The following is a 16203-nucleotide window of genomic DNA, read 5'->3' as shown; positions in this document are numbered from 1 at the left end:
GCTAGCTAGTTGACTGCTGTGGCTAGCCAAAAAGGGACTCATTTTGAACACACACCCATCGTTACTATGGCAACTAGCGTAGCCATGTCAGCAAATGACTGCTGTCTGAACACACACACATCTGGTTTGGTCACTTGTAACTTGCTGTTTGGACATTCAGTATTCCAAAATGCATTTGAAAAACAAAACTGATTTGAGCATTAAGGCCTGCAGTGTAAACAAGGCTTTAGAGCAACTGACTCAAACTAATCTGGCCAAATCTAGATCTCCACAAAATTATTTTAAAACCCTCTGAACCCAACCCTGGTCCCTCTTCCCTCCCATTTTACTGTCCTGATATCATGCAACAGATGTATTGCATGATATTACATACAAAATGAACCATCAAGTGTTATATAGCGATAATTTATTGGTCATGATATGATCAACCTCCCAAAATGTCACTGGGTGTTTCATTTATTAACATTGGGATTAGGGAGTTATAATTGGGGCAGTGTGTGTATGTGCCACATGTCAGCCTTGTGTTCGGCAGATGCCAGGGCCTGATACCAGCTGTATGTGTGTCTCTCTCACCCATGACACACACACACTCACTACTAATCAGCCTGCCATTTGACTGCAGTGATCCTGATCTAATCTCCCTCTCCTCCTGTCTTTCCACCCCCTCTTCCTTCCTAATATAAAACAATAGCTAAAGCTCTTTAGCTGTTATCTCTCAGACTTATTGTGTTCGAACTTATCTCTCTCTCTCCACAGATGCCTATTGAATTATTTCTCTGGATTTAATTTTCCCATTCATATCACATACTGTTTGTAACTTGCCACTGAAGTTTAAAGTGGATCGTTTTATGTTGGTGAGTAATTTAGAACCATGAATCTTCTGAGACCACAATGTGCTAATTTGAAACACCACTCTAAAATGCTTAAATACGCACTCCAGCTATTTTTTAAAAACTTTTCCTGTTGAAAAACACTATCCAATGAATAAATACAGTAATGTACACACACTTAAGGGTAAATAAATATGTTTTGAGCGACGTAGTGTTTGTTTTTTTACACAAATGCAAACTTCATGGAGTAGGCCATTCAAGGAGTTGGTCTGATGGTTGTCCCCTTAAGTGTGTTTTTACCTCTGTGTGTACATTACTGTATTTATTCTTGGCATAAAGCTTTTAAGTTGGTCTGAAACTCTTGGTTTACAGGCCACATCAAGCCTGCAAGTCACATTATGCTGGCTTGCAAAGTGATGTGTAATTTCTAATGGAATCCAAGAATTGAACGTTTTAATCATCCCCAACATGCATTCAGAATGACTGCCAGGGTAGGGAAAATGTATTATTGAGACTACTTAAATCATATGAACTAGAACAGCCATCTCCGTAACAGGTGCAATAAGTCCAACTACTAACTGATTGGATTAGTTTAGAAAAATGTATGTTATTTTGTGTAGCATAATATTAACCAACCAATCAAAGTACATGCAAAAGCACAGGTATTGAAACAAACAATTCTGAAAAATCTACCTGTAAGAGAGCATGCTGGGAAATATGATAATGATGAGCGTGGTTTCGAGTCTTTTTGATCAAACAAGCTTGTTCAACTTCAGCTGACTTCAAGCAGAGTTTGTTGAGTAAACACACTAACACATTAGCTCAAATTCTAGTTGTTTTGAAGTCCGCTCAACTCTCATAATAACGCTGATTAAACGATTGGTTAAGTTGGCTTTTTGACAGTGTTGCCTTCCAAAGGAAACATACATTTGTAATTTTACTCAAGCTTTTTCAAATTCAGCTCACTTCGAGAAGAGTTTGTTGAGTAAACAAACTTGAACACATTACTTCAAATTATAACGCTGATTAGGAATTGGTTAAGTTGGCTTTTTACAGTGTGGTAAATCCAAAATGCCTATCTAAAGTAAGCCTAACTAGTATTTACAGTAGGTCTATCTACCTATCTACCCTAACTAACATCCTGCTCTGCTCTGTATGTCCTCTCTGTGTTTCCGTAGGAGGTGAAGTACTTCCAGTTTCCTGGAGAGCTCCTGATGAGGATGTTGAAGATGCTCATTCTGCCCCTCGTCGTCTCCAGGTAGGAACACAACAGAGGGCATGCTGGGTAGTTCACACAACCCCCACCCTCCCCCAACACACACACACACAAACAGTACTTGGAAAATATTTGTGTTTGTATTGATCTTTGCTGACGAAAAAAAAAGAGAAGAGAATATTCTAGTTTTCATCTACTTCCATGCCCTGTCCTTCTGACTTGGGAACTAGCCGCAGTGTGTCCTAGAATTTGCTGTTTTTTATTTATAAGATTACACTTTCAGGTCATGCAGTTGTGCTGTTGTTTGCAGAACTGTGAGTGTATATGGTATTTACTACATATGGCTGATGAGAAATATGCGTGAACTGTGTGATGTGACAGTTGCTGTGTACTGAATTTATAATGCATCATGTCCAATGGGAATTGTCCATGTCTGTTGTCCCATATGGGACTGTGGCCTGCTTACATTCAGGTTCTGTATGGCCATAAAGTGTACTCAAAAAACACTCAAAAAAAAATATACACTGCATTCGGAAAGTATTCAGACCCCTTGACTTTTTCCACATTTTGTTACGTTACAGCCTTATTCTAAAATTGATTAAATAAATAAAACATCCTCATCATTCTACACACAGTACCCCATAATGACAAAGCAAAAACTGGTTTTTAGACATTTCTGCAAAAATATCTTATTTAAGTATTCAGACCCTTTGCTATGAGACTCGAAATTGAGCTCAGGTGCATCCTGTTTCCATTGATTATTGTTGAGATGTTTACACAACTTCATTGGAGTCCACCTGTAGTAAATTCAATTGATTTGACATGATTTGGAAAGGCACACACCTGTCTATATAAGGTCCCACAGTTGTCAGTGCATGTCCGAGCAAAAACCAAGCCATGAGGTCGAAGGAATTGTCCGTAGAGCTCCGAGACGGGATTGTGTCGAGGCACAGATCTGGGGAAGGGTACCAAAAAAATTCAGCAGCATTGAAAGGCCCCAAGAAAACAGTGGCCTCCATCATTCTTAAATGGAAGAAGTTTGGAACCACCATGTTTGGAACCACCAAACTGAGCAATCGGGGAGAAGGGCCTTGGTCAGGGAGTTGACCAAGAACCCGACAACCATCTCTGCAGCACTCCACCAATCAGGGCTTTATGGTAGAGTGGCCAGACAGAAGCCACTCCTCAGTAAAAGGCACATGACAGCCCACTTGGAGTTTGCCAAAAGGCACCTAAAGGACTCTCAGACCATGAGAAACAAGATTCTCTGGTCTGATGAAACCAAGACTCAACTCTTTGGCCTGATTGCGAAGCGTCACTTCTGGAGGAAACCTGGCACCATCCCTACGGTGAAGCATGGTGGTGGCAGCATCATGCTGTGGGGATGTTTTTCAGCGGCAGACTAGTCAGGATAGAGGGAAAGATGAACAGAGCAAAGTACAGAGAGATCCTTGATGAAAACCTGCTCCAGAGCGCTCAGGACCTCAGACTGGGGCGAAGGTTCACCTTCCAACAGGACAACGACCCAAAGCACACAGCCAAGACAAAGCAGGAGTGGCTTCGGGACAAGTCTCTGAATGTCCTCGAGTGGCCAAGCCAGAGCCTGGACTTGAACCCGATCGAACATCGCTGGAGAGACCTGAAAATAGCTGTGCAGCGACGCTCCCCATCCAACCTGACAGTGCTTGAGAGGATCTGTAGAGAAGAATTGGAGACACTCCCCAAATACAGGTGTGCCAAGCTTGTAGTGTCATTCCCAAGAAGACTCAAGGCTGCAATCACTGCCTAAGGTGCTTCAACAAAGTACTGAGTAAAGGGTCTGAATACTTATGTAAATGTAATATTTCCATTTTTTATTATTAATAAATATGCTTAAAAACCTGGTTTTGCTTTGTCATTATGGGGTATTGTGTATAGATTGATGAGGGGGAAAAAAACAATTGAATCCATGTTAGAATAAGGCCTTAACGTAACAATGTGGAAAAAGTAAAGAGGTCTCAATACTTTCCGAATACACTGTACATATTTCCTGAACTTTTATCTCCTAGATATATATCTCCTAGATATAAGACAGACACTTCAAAACCTTATTCCTTATGATTTATTTTTGCCATTTATGAATTTTCTATTCAATGCGTTAGTTTGAGGTAGAATGGCGCCGGGGGAGATGGCTGCCGTTTTACGGGCTCCTAACCAATTGTGTTATGGGCACTAGTAGTAAAGGCCAAATTAAATATTTTATCAAATCATTTTGTATTAAATTGTTTATACATAAAGGCATCCTAAAATTCCAAATCAAATAGCTAAATGATCCATGGTATCATTTACATTTACATTTTAGTCATTTAGCAGACGCTCTTATCCAGAGCGACTTACAGGAGCAATTAGGGTTAAGTGCCTTGCTCAAGGGCACATTAACGTCATTTAGCAGACGCTCTTAGCCAGAGCGACTCACAAATTGGTGCGTTCACCCTATAGCCAGTGGGATAACCACTTTACAATTTGGGGGGTTAGAAGGAATACTTTATCCTATCCCAGGTATTCCTTAAAGAGGTGGGGTTTCAAATGTCTCCGGAAGGTGGTGAGTGACTCCGCTGTCCTGGCGTCGTGAGGGAGCTTGTTCCACCATTGGGGTGCCAGAGCAGCGAACAGTTTTGACTGGGCTGAGCGGGAGCTATGCTTCCGCAGAGGAAGGGAGCCAGCAGGCCAGAGGTGGATGAACGCAATGCCCTCGTTTGGGTGTAGGGACTGATCAGAGCCTGAAGGTACAGAGGTGCCGTTCCCCTCACTGCTCCATAGGCAAGCACCATGGTCTTGTAGCGGATGCGAGCTTCAACTGGAAGCCAGTGGAGTGTGTGGAGGAGGGGGGGGGGTGACGTGAGAGAACTTGGGAAGGTTGAACACCAGACGGGCTGCGGCATTCTGGATGAGTTGTAGGGGTTTAATGGCACAGGCAGGGAGGCCAGCCAACAGCGAGTTGCAGTAGTCCAGACGGGAGATGACAAGTGCCTGGACCAGGACCTGCGCCGCTTCCTGTGTAAGGCAGGGTCGCACTCTCCGAATGTTGTAGAGCATGAACCTGCAGGAGCGGGTCACCGCCTTGATGTTGGCGGAGAACGACAGGGTGTTGTCCAGGGTCACGCCTAGGCTCTTCGCACTCTGGGAGGAGGACACAGCGGAGTTGTCAACCGTGATGGCGAGATCATGGAACGGGCAGTCCTTCCCGGGAGGAAGAGCAGCTCCGTCTTGCCAGGGTTCAGCTTGAGGTGGTGATCCGTCATCCATACTGATATGTCTGCCAGACATGCAGAGATGCGATTTGCCACCTGGTTATCAGAAGGGGGAAAGGAGAAGATTAGTTGTGTATCGTCAGCGTAGCAATGATAGGAAAGGCCATGTGAGGATATGACAGAGCCAAGTGACTTGGTGTATAGGGAGAAAAGGAGAGGGCCTAGAACTGAGCCCTGGGGGACACCAGTGGTGAGAGCACGTGGTGCGGAGACAGCTTCCCGCCACGCCACTTGGTAGGAGCGACCGGTCAGGTAGGACGCAATCCAGGAGTGAGCCGCGCCGGAGATGCCCAGCTCGGAGAGGGTGGAGAGGAGGATCTGATGGTTCACAGTATCAAAGGCAGCAGACAGGTCTAGAAGGACAAGAGCAGAGGAGAGAGAGTTAGCTTTAGCAGTGCGGAGAGTCTCCGTGACACAGAGAAGAGCAGTCTCAGTTGAATGACCAGTCCTGAAACCTGATTGGTTTGTTGGTTTGTTGGTATGACCAACAATTCCATATATCTTAGTAGAACCCCATAAGGTGGGGTTGAAATGAAATATAGGCCTACTGCTTCTAAATGCTTATACTCTAATAAGTATTTTTCTATTTAATTTTTACAAAAAATATTTTAATTTCACCTTTATTTAACCAGGTAAGCCAGTTGAGAACAAGTTCTCATTTACAACTGCGACCTGGCCAAGATAAAGCAAAGCAGTGCGATAAAAACAACAACACAGAGTTACGTATGGGTAAAACAAAACATAAAGTCAAAAATACCACAGAAAATATATATACAGTGTGTGCAAATGTAGCAAGTTATGGGGATAAGGCAATAAATAGGCCTTAGTGCAAAATAATTACAATTAGTATTAACACTGGAATGATAGATGTGCAAGAGATGATGTGCAAATAGAGATAATGGGGTGCAAATGAGAAATTAGAAAATAAATAACAATATGGGGATGAGGTAGTTGAGTGGGCTAATTTCAGAAGGGCTGTGTACAGGTGCAGTGATCGGTAAGGTGCTCTGACAACTGATGCTTAAAGTTAGTGAGGGAGATAAGAGTCTCCAGCTTCAGAGATTTTTGCAGTTCGTTCCAGTCATTGGCAGCAGAGAACTGGAAGGAATGGCGGCCAAAGGAGGTGTTGGCTTTGGGGATGACCAGTGAGATATACCTGCTGGAGCGCATACTACGGGTGGGTGTTGCTATGGTGACCAATGAGCTAAGTTAAGGCAGTGATTTGCCTAGCAGTGATTTATAGATTGCCTGGAGCCAGTGGGTTTGGCGACGAATATGTAGTGAGGACCAGCCAACAAGAGCGTACAGGTCACAGTGGTGGGTAGTATATGGGGCTTTGGAGACAAAACGGATGGCACTGTGATAGACTACATCCAATTTGCTGAGTAGAGTGTTGGAGGCTATTTTGTAAATGACATCGCCAAAGTCAAGGATCGGTAGGATAGTCAGTTTTACGAGGGCATGTTTGGCAGCATGAGTGAAGGAGGCTTTGTTGCGAAATAGGAAGCCGATTCTAGATTTCACTTTGGATTGGAGATGCTTAATGTGAGTCTGGAAGGAGAGTTTATAGTCTAACCAGACACCTAGGTATTTGTAGTTGTCCACATACTCTAGGTCAGACCCGTCGAGAGTAGTGATTCTAGTCGGGTGGGCGGGTGCCAGCAGCGTTCGATTGAAGAGCATGCATTTAGTTTTACTAGTGTTTAAGAGCAGTTGGAGGCTACGGAAGGAGTGTTGTATGGCATTGAAGCTCGTTTGGAGGTTTGTTAACACAGTGTCCAATGAAGGGCCAGATGTATACAATCAGATGTATATTAACCAGCTTTATGGTTTCAGATACTCCTGATAGGTTGTTGATATTTCATTGGGGGCGGAAGTAGAGAACGTAAACGCAGCTGTCTGGTATCATAATCGCTTGACACGGTAACAGCGACAGATCAGCTGATCTGCTGGTTTACTCTTGCGGGTTTTTGGTTGCTACCAACTTTGTTTTAACACGTAGGTGCATGCAATGTCCCGTTAGTTTGGGGTAGAATGGCGCCGGGGGAGATGGCTGCCGTTTTACGGGCTCCTAACCAATTGTGCTATTTTGTGTGTTTTTAGCGTTGTTTGTAACTTATTTTGTACATAATGTTTCTGCCACCATCTCTTATATCCGAAAAGAGCTCCTGGATATCAGAACAGCTATTACTCACATCGAACTGGACAAAGATTTTTTCTTTAAAGAGTCGGATGCGAAGCATTTCCTCCAGATACCGGAACAGGCACAAAACCCCGTCATTCGCATGAAGAAAAGACGCCGATACAGGGGACACAGGTCCGGGTGCCTAGTGAGAATTCGTCAGCGAGTGGGTAACCTGCCTCTACGATCCATCCTACTGGCCAACGTGCAATCATTTGAGAATAAACTGGATGAGCTCCGTTCAAGACTATCCTACCAACGGGACATTAAAAACGGTAATATCTTATGTTTCACCGAGTCGTGGCTGAACGACGACATGGACAATACACAGTTGGCTGGTTTTTCCGTGCATTGGAACAGCTGCCTCCGGTAAGACAAGGGGTGGTGGTCCGTGTCTATTTGTCAATAACAGCTGGTGTGCGAAATCAAATATTAAGGAAGTTTTGAGGGTTTGCTCGCCTAAGGTAGAGTATCTCATGACCACAAACTGATGCTGGCACTAAGACCGCACTCAACGAGCTGTATAAAGCCATAAGCAAACAAGAAAATGCTGATCCAGAGGCGGCGCTCCTAGTGGCCGGGGACTTTAATGCAGGGAAACTTAAATCTGTTATACCTCATTTCTACCAGCATGTTACATGTGCAAGCAGAGGAAAAAAAAGTCTAGACCACATTTACTCCACACACAGAGACAAAGCTCTCCCTCGCACTCCATTTGGAAAATCTGACCATAATTCTATCCTCCTGATTCCTGCTTACAAGTAAAAACTAAAGCAGGAAGTACCAGTGACTCGCTCAATACGGAAGTGGTCAGATGACACAGACTGTTTTGCTAGCACAGACTGCAATATGTTCCGGAACTCATCCGATGGCATTGAGGAGTATACCCATCAGTCACCGGCTTCATCATAAGAAATCCTGCTATGCCCTCAGACGAACCTTCAAACAGGCAAAGTGTAAATACAGGACTAAGATTGAATCCTACTACACCGGCGCCGACGCTCATCGGATGTGCAAACTATTACGGACTACAAAGGGAAGCCCAGCCACGAATTGCCCAGTGACACAAGCCTACCAGACGAGCTAAATGACTTCTATGTGAAATTCAAGGCAAGCAACACTGAAGCATGCATGAGAGCACCAGCTGTTCCGGATGGCTGTGTGATCAAGCTCGCCGTAACCAATGTGAGTAAGACCATTAAACAGGTCAACATTCACAAGGCTGCAAGGCCAGATGGATTACCAGGACGCATACTCCGAGCATGCGCTGAGCAACTGGCAAGTGTCTTCACTGACATTTTTAACCTGTCCCTGGCTGAGTCTGTAATACCTACATGTTTCAAGCAGACCACCATGTCCCTGTGCCCAAGAACACCAAGGTAACCTGCCTAAATGACTACCGACCCGTAGCACTCACGCCTGTAGCCATGAAGTGCTTTGAAAGGCTGGTCATGGCTCACATCAACACCATCATCCCAGAAACCCTAGACCCACTCCAATTTGCATACCGCCCCAACAGATCCAAAGATGATGCAATCTCTATTGCACTCAACACTGCCCTTTCCCACCTGGACAAAAGGAACACCTACGTGAGAATGCTGTTCATTGACTACAGCTCAGCATTCAATACCATAGTGCCCTCAAAGCTCATCACTAAGCTAATGACCCTGGGACTAAACACCTCCCTCTGCAACTGGATCCTGGACTTCCTGACGGGCCGCCCCCAGGTGGTAAGAGTAGGCAACATCACATCTGCCACGCTGATCCTCAATACGGGGGCCCCTCAGGGATGCGTGCTTAGTCCCCTCCTGTACCCCTGTTCACCCATGACTGTGTGGCCAAGTACGACTCCAACACCATCATTTAAGTTTGCCGACAACACAACGGTGGTAGGCATGATCACCGGCAACGATGAGACAGCCTATAGGGAGGAGATCAGAGACCTGGCAGTGTTGTGCCAGGACAACAACCTCTCCCTCAACGTGATCAAGACAAAGGAGATGATTGTGGACTACAGGAAAAGGAGGGCCGAGCACTCCCCCATTCTCATCGAAAGGGCTGTAGTGGACCAGGTTGAGAGCTTCAAGTTCCTTGGTGTCCACATCACCAACAAACTATCATGGTCCAAACACACAAAGACAGTCGTGAAGAGGGCACGACAACGCCTATTCCCCCTCAGGAGACTGAAAAGATATGGCATGTGTCCTCAGATCCTCAAAAAGTTATACAACTGCACCATCGAGAGCATCCTGACTGGTTGCATCACTGCTTGGTATGGCAACTGCTCGGCCTCCGACCGCAAGGCGCTACAGAGGCTAGTACGTATAGCCCAGTACATCACTGGGGCCAAGCTTCCTGCCATCCAGGACCTCTATACCAGGCGGTGTCAGAGGAAGGCCCTAAAAATTGCCAAAGACTCCATCCACCCTAGTCATAGACTGTTCTCTCTGCTACCACACGGCAAGCGGTACCGGAGCGCCAAGTCTTTTTTTTTAAATTTAAAATGTTTTGTTGTTGGTATTTTTACCCTATTTTTCCCCACAATTTTGTGGTATCCAATTGGTAGTTACAGTCTTGTCCCATCGCTGCAACTCCCGTACGGACTCTCGAAGGTCGAGAGTCGTGCGTCCCCCGAAACACAACCTAACCGAGCCGCACTGCTTCTTGACACAGTGCCCGCTTAACCCGGAAGCCAGCCGCACCAATGTGTCGGAGGAAACACGTACACCTGGCGACCGAGTCAGCGTGCACTGCGCCTGGCCCACCAGAAGAGTCGCTAGTGCGCAGTGGGACAAGAACATCCCTGCCGGCCAAACCCTCCCTTACCCTGGACGACGCTGTGTCAATTGTGTGCCGCACCATGGGTCTCCCGGTCGCGGCCGGCTGCGACAGAGCCTGGACTCGAACCATGATCTCTAGTGGCACAGCTAGCACTGTGATGCAGTGCCTTAGACCACTGCGCCACTCGGGAGGCCCCGGAGCGGCAAGTCTAGGTCCAAAAAGCTTCTTAACTGCTTCTACCCCCAAGCTATAAGACTGCTGAACAGCTAATCAAATGGCTACCTGGACTATTTACTTTTTTTTTTTACTCTGCTGCTACTCGCTGTTTATTATCTATGCATAGTTAATGTACATTATTGCCTCGACTAACCTGTACCCCCGCACATTGACTCTGTACCGGTACCCCCTGTATATAGCCTAGTTATTGTTATTATATTGTTGCTCTTTTATTTTTTACTTTAGTTTATTTAGTAAATATTTTTCTTAACTGCATTGTTGGTTAAGGGCTTGTAAGTAAGCATTTCACGGTAAGCTCTACACCTGTTGTATTCAGCGCATGTGACAAATAAAATATTATTTGATTATTTGATTTTAAGAAATCCAGCGGTAACCTTTAGGAGCGTGTTTAACTTCTGCCTGTTCGTTGCAATCAACGTTTCACAATGTTGTTGTAGCCCTCGACTATCTCACCTGATTCACCTATTCAAGGGCTTGTTGATTAGTTGAGAAGTTGAATCAGGTGTGCTAGCTTAGGAATAGTTCAAATACATTTACTGCTGGGGGTCCCCGAGGAGAGGTTGTAAAACCCTTGGCCTAAATAAGTCCTGTGAGTTGCCTTTTCTCCTTGTTGCAATGTTGGTGTTTATGCAAGGCCTTCATGCAACAGAATGTCAGTGCAGGTCTACAAGTTATTGTTATATGATTTCTATGTCAAAAGCGTTTTCACCTGCATTCTCCTCACAGAGAAAAAGCAGGGAATAATATTTCTGAGGCGGTACTATAAATCTGATGCCGTTTTATGGGGTTTGATAAGTTCTTGCTAATGGTGAGCCGGACAGATTCTCTCCAGCCCGGCTCTATTTTGGAACCAAATCCTCTGTGCCTTGGCTACACGAGACTGCAGCGATGTTGACTGGCAAAAAATGAAATAACAAATCATGCAAAAGGACTGATTACATGCAGGACGCTTTGCGGAATAAGCTACTTACAATCCCTGCTATGGCAAAGACTGGATGAGAAGTTGATCCCCCCTCTCTCTCGCTCGCTCTTTCGCGCTCTCTCACCCTCTTTTTTTTTTTCTCTCTCTCTCTCTCTCTCTCTCTCTCTCTCTCTCTCTCTCTCTCTCTCTCTCTCTCTCTCTCTCTCTCTCTCACCTCACCTCACCTCACCTCACCTCACCTCACCTCTAAGCAGAAGGGCCAGGTCAGTCAGTGTCCCCCAGTCACACACATGCACAGCAGGAGTTCACTTTAGTCCACGCTAGGTTTCCTGCCAAAGAGGCACGTGATGGTTAGTCACGTTAATTACAACTTATCGGATACAGGCAGGCAGGTTTACCCACATGAACAAATACTATAGTCTACTATTGTATAAATACTGTAGTATTACTATATTTATGTACTATAGTATTCACTGTAGTGTTTTTGTGGACTTTACTGTAGTATTCACTGTAGTGTTTTTGTGGACATGACTGAAGAAAAGGTATAATTAACGTAACTAACATCACGTGCCTGGATATGAGCTCTGTTCCTTGGTGTCCACATCACTGAGGACTTAACATGGTCCTCTTATACCAGCACAGTTGTCAAGAGGCTGAAAAGATTTGGCATGGCCCCTCAGATCCTCAAGAACCTTTACAGATGTACCATCGAGAGCATCCTGACTGGTTGCATCACCACCTGGTATTGCAACTGCAACGCCCTCAACCACAGGGCTCTACAGAGGGTGGTGCGGACAGCCCAGCACATCACTTGGTGCAAACTCCCAGACATTCAAGACACTCAAACCAGGTGGTGTCTGAGGAAAGCCCGAAAAATCGCAAAGGATACCAGTCACCCCAGCCATGGACTGTTCTCTATGCTACCGTCCAGTAGGCGGTACCGGAACATCGGGCTCGAAACAACAGGCTCAGAGACAGCTTTCTTCTCCAAGCAAAAACCCAGCAAACCAAAATTGGTTCTGTGACAGTTCCCAGAACATTCGTTAGGTTGAGGCAAATGTTCTCATAACAAAAACTGTCCGGTTGTGCTGGTGATTGTATAAAGCATTCGCCTGATGTTATTACATTACCTGGAAACGTAATGAGAACATTTGGGGAATGTTATGTGGTAGTTGTTACAGATGTTGTGCATAACATTTTAGTGAATGTTAGGAGAATATTCCAAATATATATATATTTTTTTCATTTTGTAAAGTTAGATAATGATCACTTAATGGGAATCTTAGCTAATGTTCTGGGAATGTTTACATTTTAGCAGACGCCCTTATCCAGAGCGACTTACATTAAGTACTGAGTGCATACATCGTACTGGTCCCCAGTGGGAATTAAACCCACAACGCTGGCGTTGTAAGCACCATGCTCTACCAACTGAGCCACTCGGGACCAAATGTTCCTGGTATGCTGGGAAGAGTGCTGAACAGCTAAACAACGGCTGCCCACCCTCTCTCATGGACTATCTGCAGTGACTATCTGCACAGACTTTATGCTCACTCACTGGTCTCTACCCACACATTCACACACACACCTAGACTGACACCCTGCACACACACACACTCACTTACTGATGCCACACACTTACACCCACACACACATTTACCACCATGCACCCACCCACACACCTCGCTGCTGCTATATTGATTATTATTAACATTATTATTTATCCTGCTACAGTCACCTTTACCACTGTGTACATGTCCTGTACATATCTACATCAACTACTCCAGTACCCCTGCACACTGTAATTATGGTACTGGCATTGAGCCTTTATATAGCTTGCATTCTTGTCTTTCTATTTTTTTCTACCTGTATTTCTCATGTGTTCTTTTGTGTTTTTCCTACTTTTTATTATTACTTGATATTATTTCCCGTATATTATTTCCTTGAATAGTGAATTTTTGTGAAAGAGCTCACAAGTAAGTATTGCTGTATCCTGTACACATGACAAATAAAAGTTGAAAGTTGAAACTATACTTTAGTATTTACTGTAGTGTTTTTGCGGACATTACTGTAGTATACTGTTTTATATTTGCAGACATGACTGTAGTACACTGTAGTATTTACAGTTTACTATAGTATAAATACTGTAGAATTACTAATTAAAAAAACTATAGTATATACTATAGTAATTACTGTAGTATTTACTATAGTGTTCTTGTTTTATTATCTTTGACATAGAAGTGGTGGCTTTCTCCTTGAGGAAATCTACTGGACAAATGCTAAAAGAGCACATTTTCCATAACCTGCACGTAGGTGGACTGGAGTCTGAACAGAATTCAGAGCTTCTGCTCTTTTCTATAACCTGTTGGGAACACAATACATGGTCTATACTGTACTTGGCATGGGAATGGGTTGGGTATATGCAAACTAAATTCTGTAGTATTACTATAGTTAAACTGTAGTGTTTCTGCGGACATTACTCTACTATTTACTACAGTGTTTTTTTTTGCCGATAATACTGTAGCATTTACTATATTATTCTACAGTATACTACAACATTCTATAGTAAGCAATACATGATTGAGGGATATTACAGTGTGTAGTATAGTATACTACAAAATGCTATAGTAAGTACATTTTGGTAGGCTATTTGTTAGTCAACTTGTCTATAATTAGAAACATTATCTTATGTCATTACTTGTTGCCCTAAAATACTAAATAAACCTTCACTCACCAGAATAATGTCATAAATCGATAAAAGGAATGCTTCAATTTAGTTGAAATTGGTAAAGTTTTCCCTTTCATCTTTGCTTCTCTCATGGACCAAAGATGTTTAGGGATCGGGGAGAAATGCAATAACAAAAACGACATAAGTTTGACTGGAAATTAAAAGCTTTGAAAACTACTCAACATGTTTCTGATAAGATTTCAGTTTGGCTAGGATGCATATTTTTTTTGGTTAAACTACTACTAGCTTTTATGATGCTGATAAAGATAGCACCTTTACAAGACGGTCCCTAACTGCACATTCATTCTCTCAAGATGCTGAAAGAAAGACATCTCCACTCCTGTTCCCACATCAAAATGTACATTTGGTGTATAATTTTGCTGCAAGAAATGTGTCATTCTGCAGGACTTAATATTATATTAGGCTATGTGAGAGGTTGTAGACCTACAGTCAGTGTCCAGATTTCAGGCTACTATTCCATTTAACCCATCTGAACAGTAGCCTACAGTTCCATTGACTTGCCATTTTAAAGTCCCCGTCTTTTGACTGTCGAATTTGTATAGGGCCTCGCGAATTAAACTCCGACATTGTCCTTTGTGCCTGAGTGGGTCGACGTTAACTTTTTCTGCACAGGTTTTCAAAAGCATTTGGCAATTGGTGTGTATTTGGCGAGCATAGGCTAGCTAAAGTTAGGCCCTAAAGCTTATGCTTAGGCTATGCACCAACAGCATATAAAACATTCTGAAAGAAAAACCTCAATGTAGCCTACAGATATGAATTGTACAATAATTATACATTTCATACTTTAATGCATTGTTTTCCCTTTATCCACCCACCCATCCTTCCTCCACACAATATTTCATGACCCTAAACCCTTCCGCCCTGTGGATACAACCGCGGGGACTGTGGGTTATGAGTCAACCCGTGCATCACTAGTAAGCACTACACCATCGAGGGATACTACAGTGTGTAGTATATTATTTCATATTAAGTACTTGTGAGGTTGACCATGTGGTTGGATTTTAACAGTGAGGGGGAAACAGCAGTTCTTTAATTAGCAGTGAGGAAAAAACAGGCGGCAAATACTTACAATATTTTCAAAAATAACAAAGAACATACAGTGGCTTGCGAAAGTATTCACCCCCTTGGCATTTTTCCTATTTTGTTGCCTTACAAACTGGAAATAAAATTGATTTTTTGGGGGGGATTGTACCATTTGATTTACACAACATGCCTACCACTTTGAAGATGCAAAATATTTTTTATTGTGAAACAAAAAAGGTGGCTCTACAAAGTTTATTGTGAAACAAAAAAGGTGGCTCTACAAAGTCAATACTTTGTAGAGCCACCTTTTGCAGGAATTACAGCTGCAAGTCTCTTGGGGTATGTCTCTATAAGCTTGGCACATCTAGCCAATGGGATTTTTGCCCATTCTTCAAGGCAAAACTGCTCCAGCTCCTTCAAGTTGGATGGGTTCCGCTTGTGTACAGCAATCTTTAAGTCATACCACAGATTCTCAATTGGATTGAGGTCTGGGCTTTGACTAGGCCATAACAAGACATTTAAATGTTTCCCCTTAAACCACTCAAGTGTTGATTTATGCTTAGGGTCATTGTCCTGCTGGAAGGTGAACCTCCGTCCCAGTCTCAAATCTCTGGAAGACTGAAACAGGTTTCCCTCAAGAATTTCCCTGTATTTAGCGCCATCCATCATTCCTTCAATTCTGACCAGTTTCCCAGTCCCTGCCGATGAAAAGCATCCACACAGCATGATGCTGCCACCACCATGCTTCACTGTGAGGATGGTGTTCTCGGGGTGATGAGAGGTGTTGGGTTTGCGCCAGACATAGCATTTTCCTTGATGGCCAAAAAGCTCACTTTTAGTCTCATCTGACCAGAGTACCTTCTTCCATATGTTTGGGGTGTCTCCCACATGCCTTTTGGCGAACACCAAACATGTTTGCTTATTTCTTTCTTTAAGCAATGGCTTTTTTCTGGGCACTCTTCCGTAAAGCCCAGCT

This window comes from Coregonus clupeaformis, chromosome 14, assembly GCF_020615455.1.
Source record: "Coregonus clupeaformis isolate EN_2021a chromosome 14, ASM2061545v1, whole genome shotgun sequence".
NCBI classification, from domain to species: Eukaryota; Metazoa; Chordata; class Actinopteri; order Salmoniformes; family Salmonidae; genus Coregonus; species Coregonus clupeaformis.
This window is presented reverse-complemented; position numbering follows the sequence as displayed.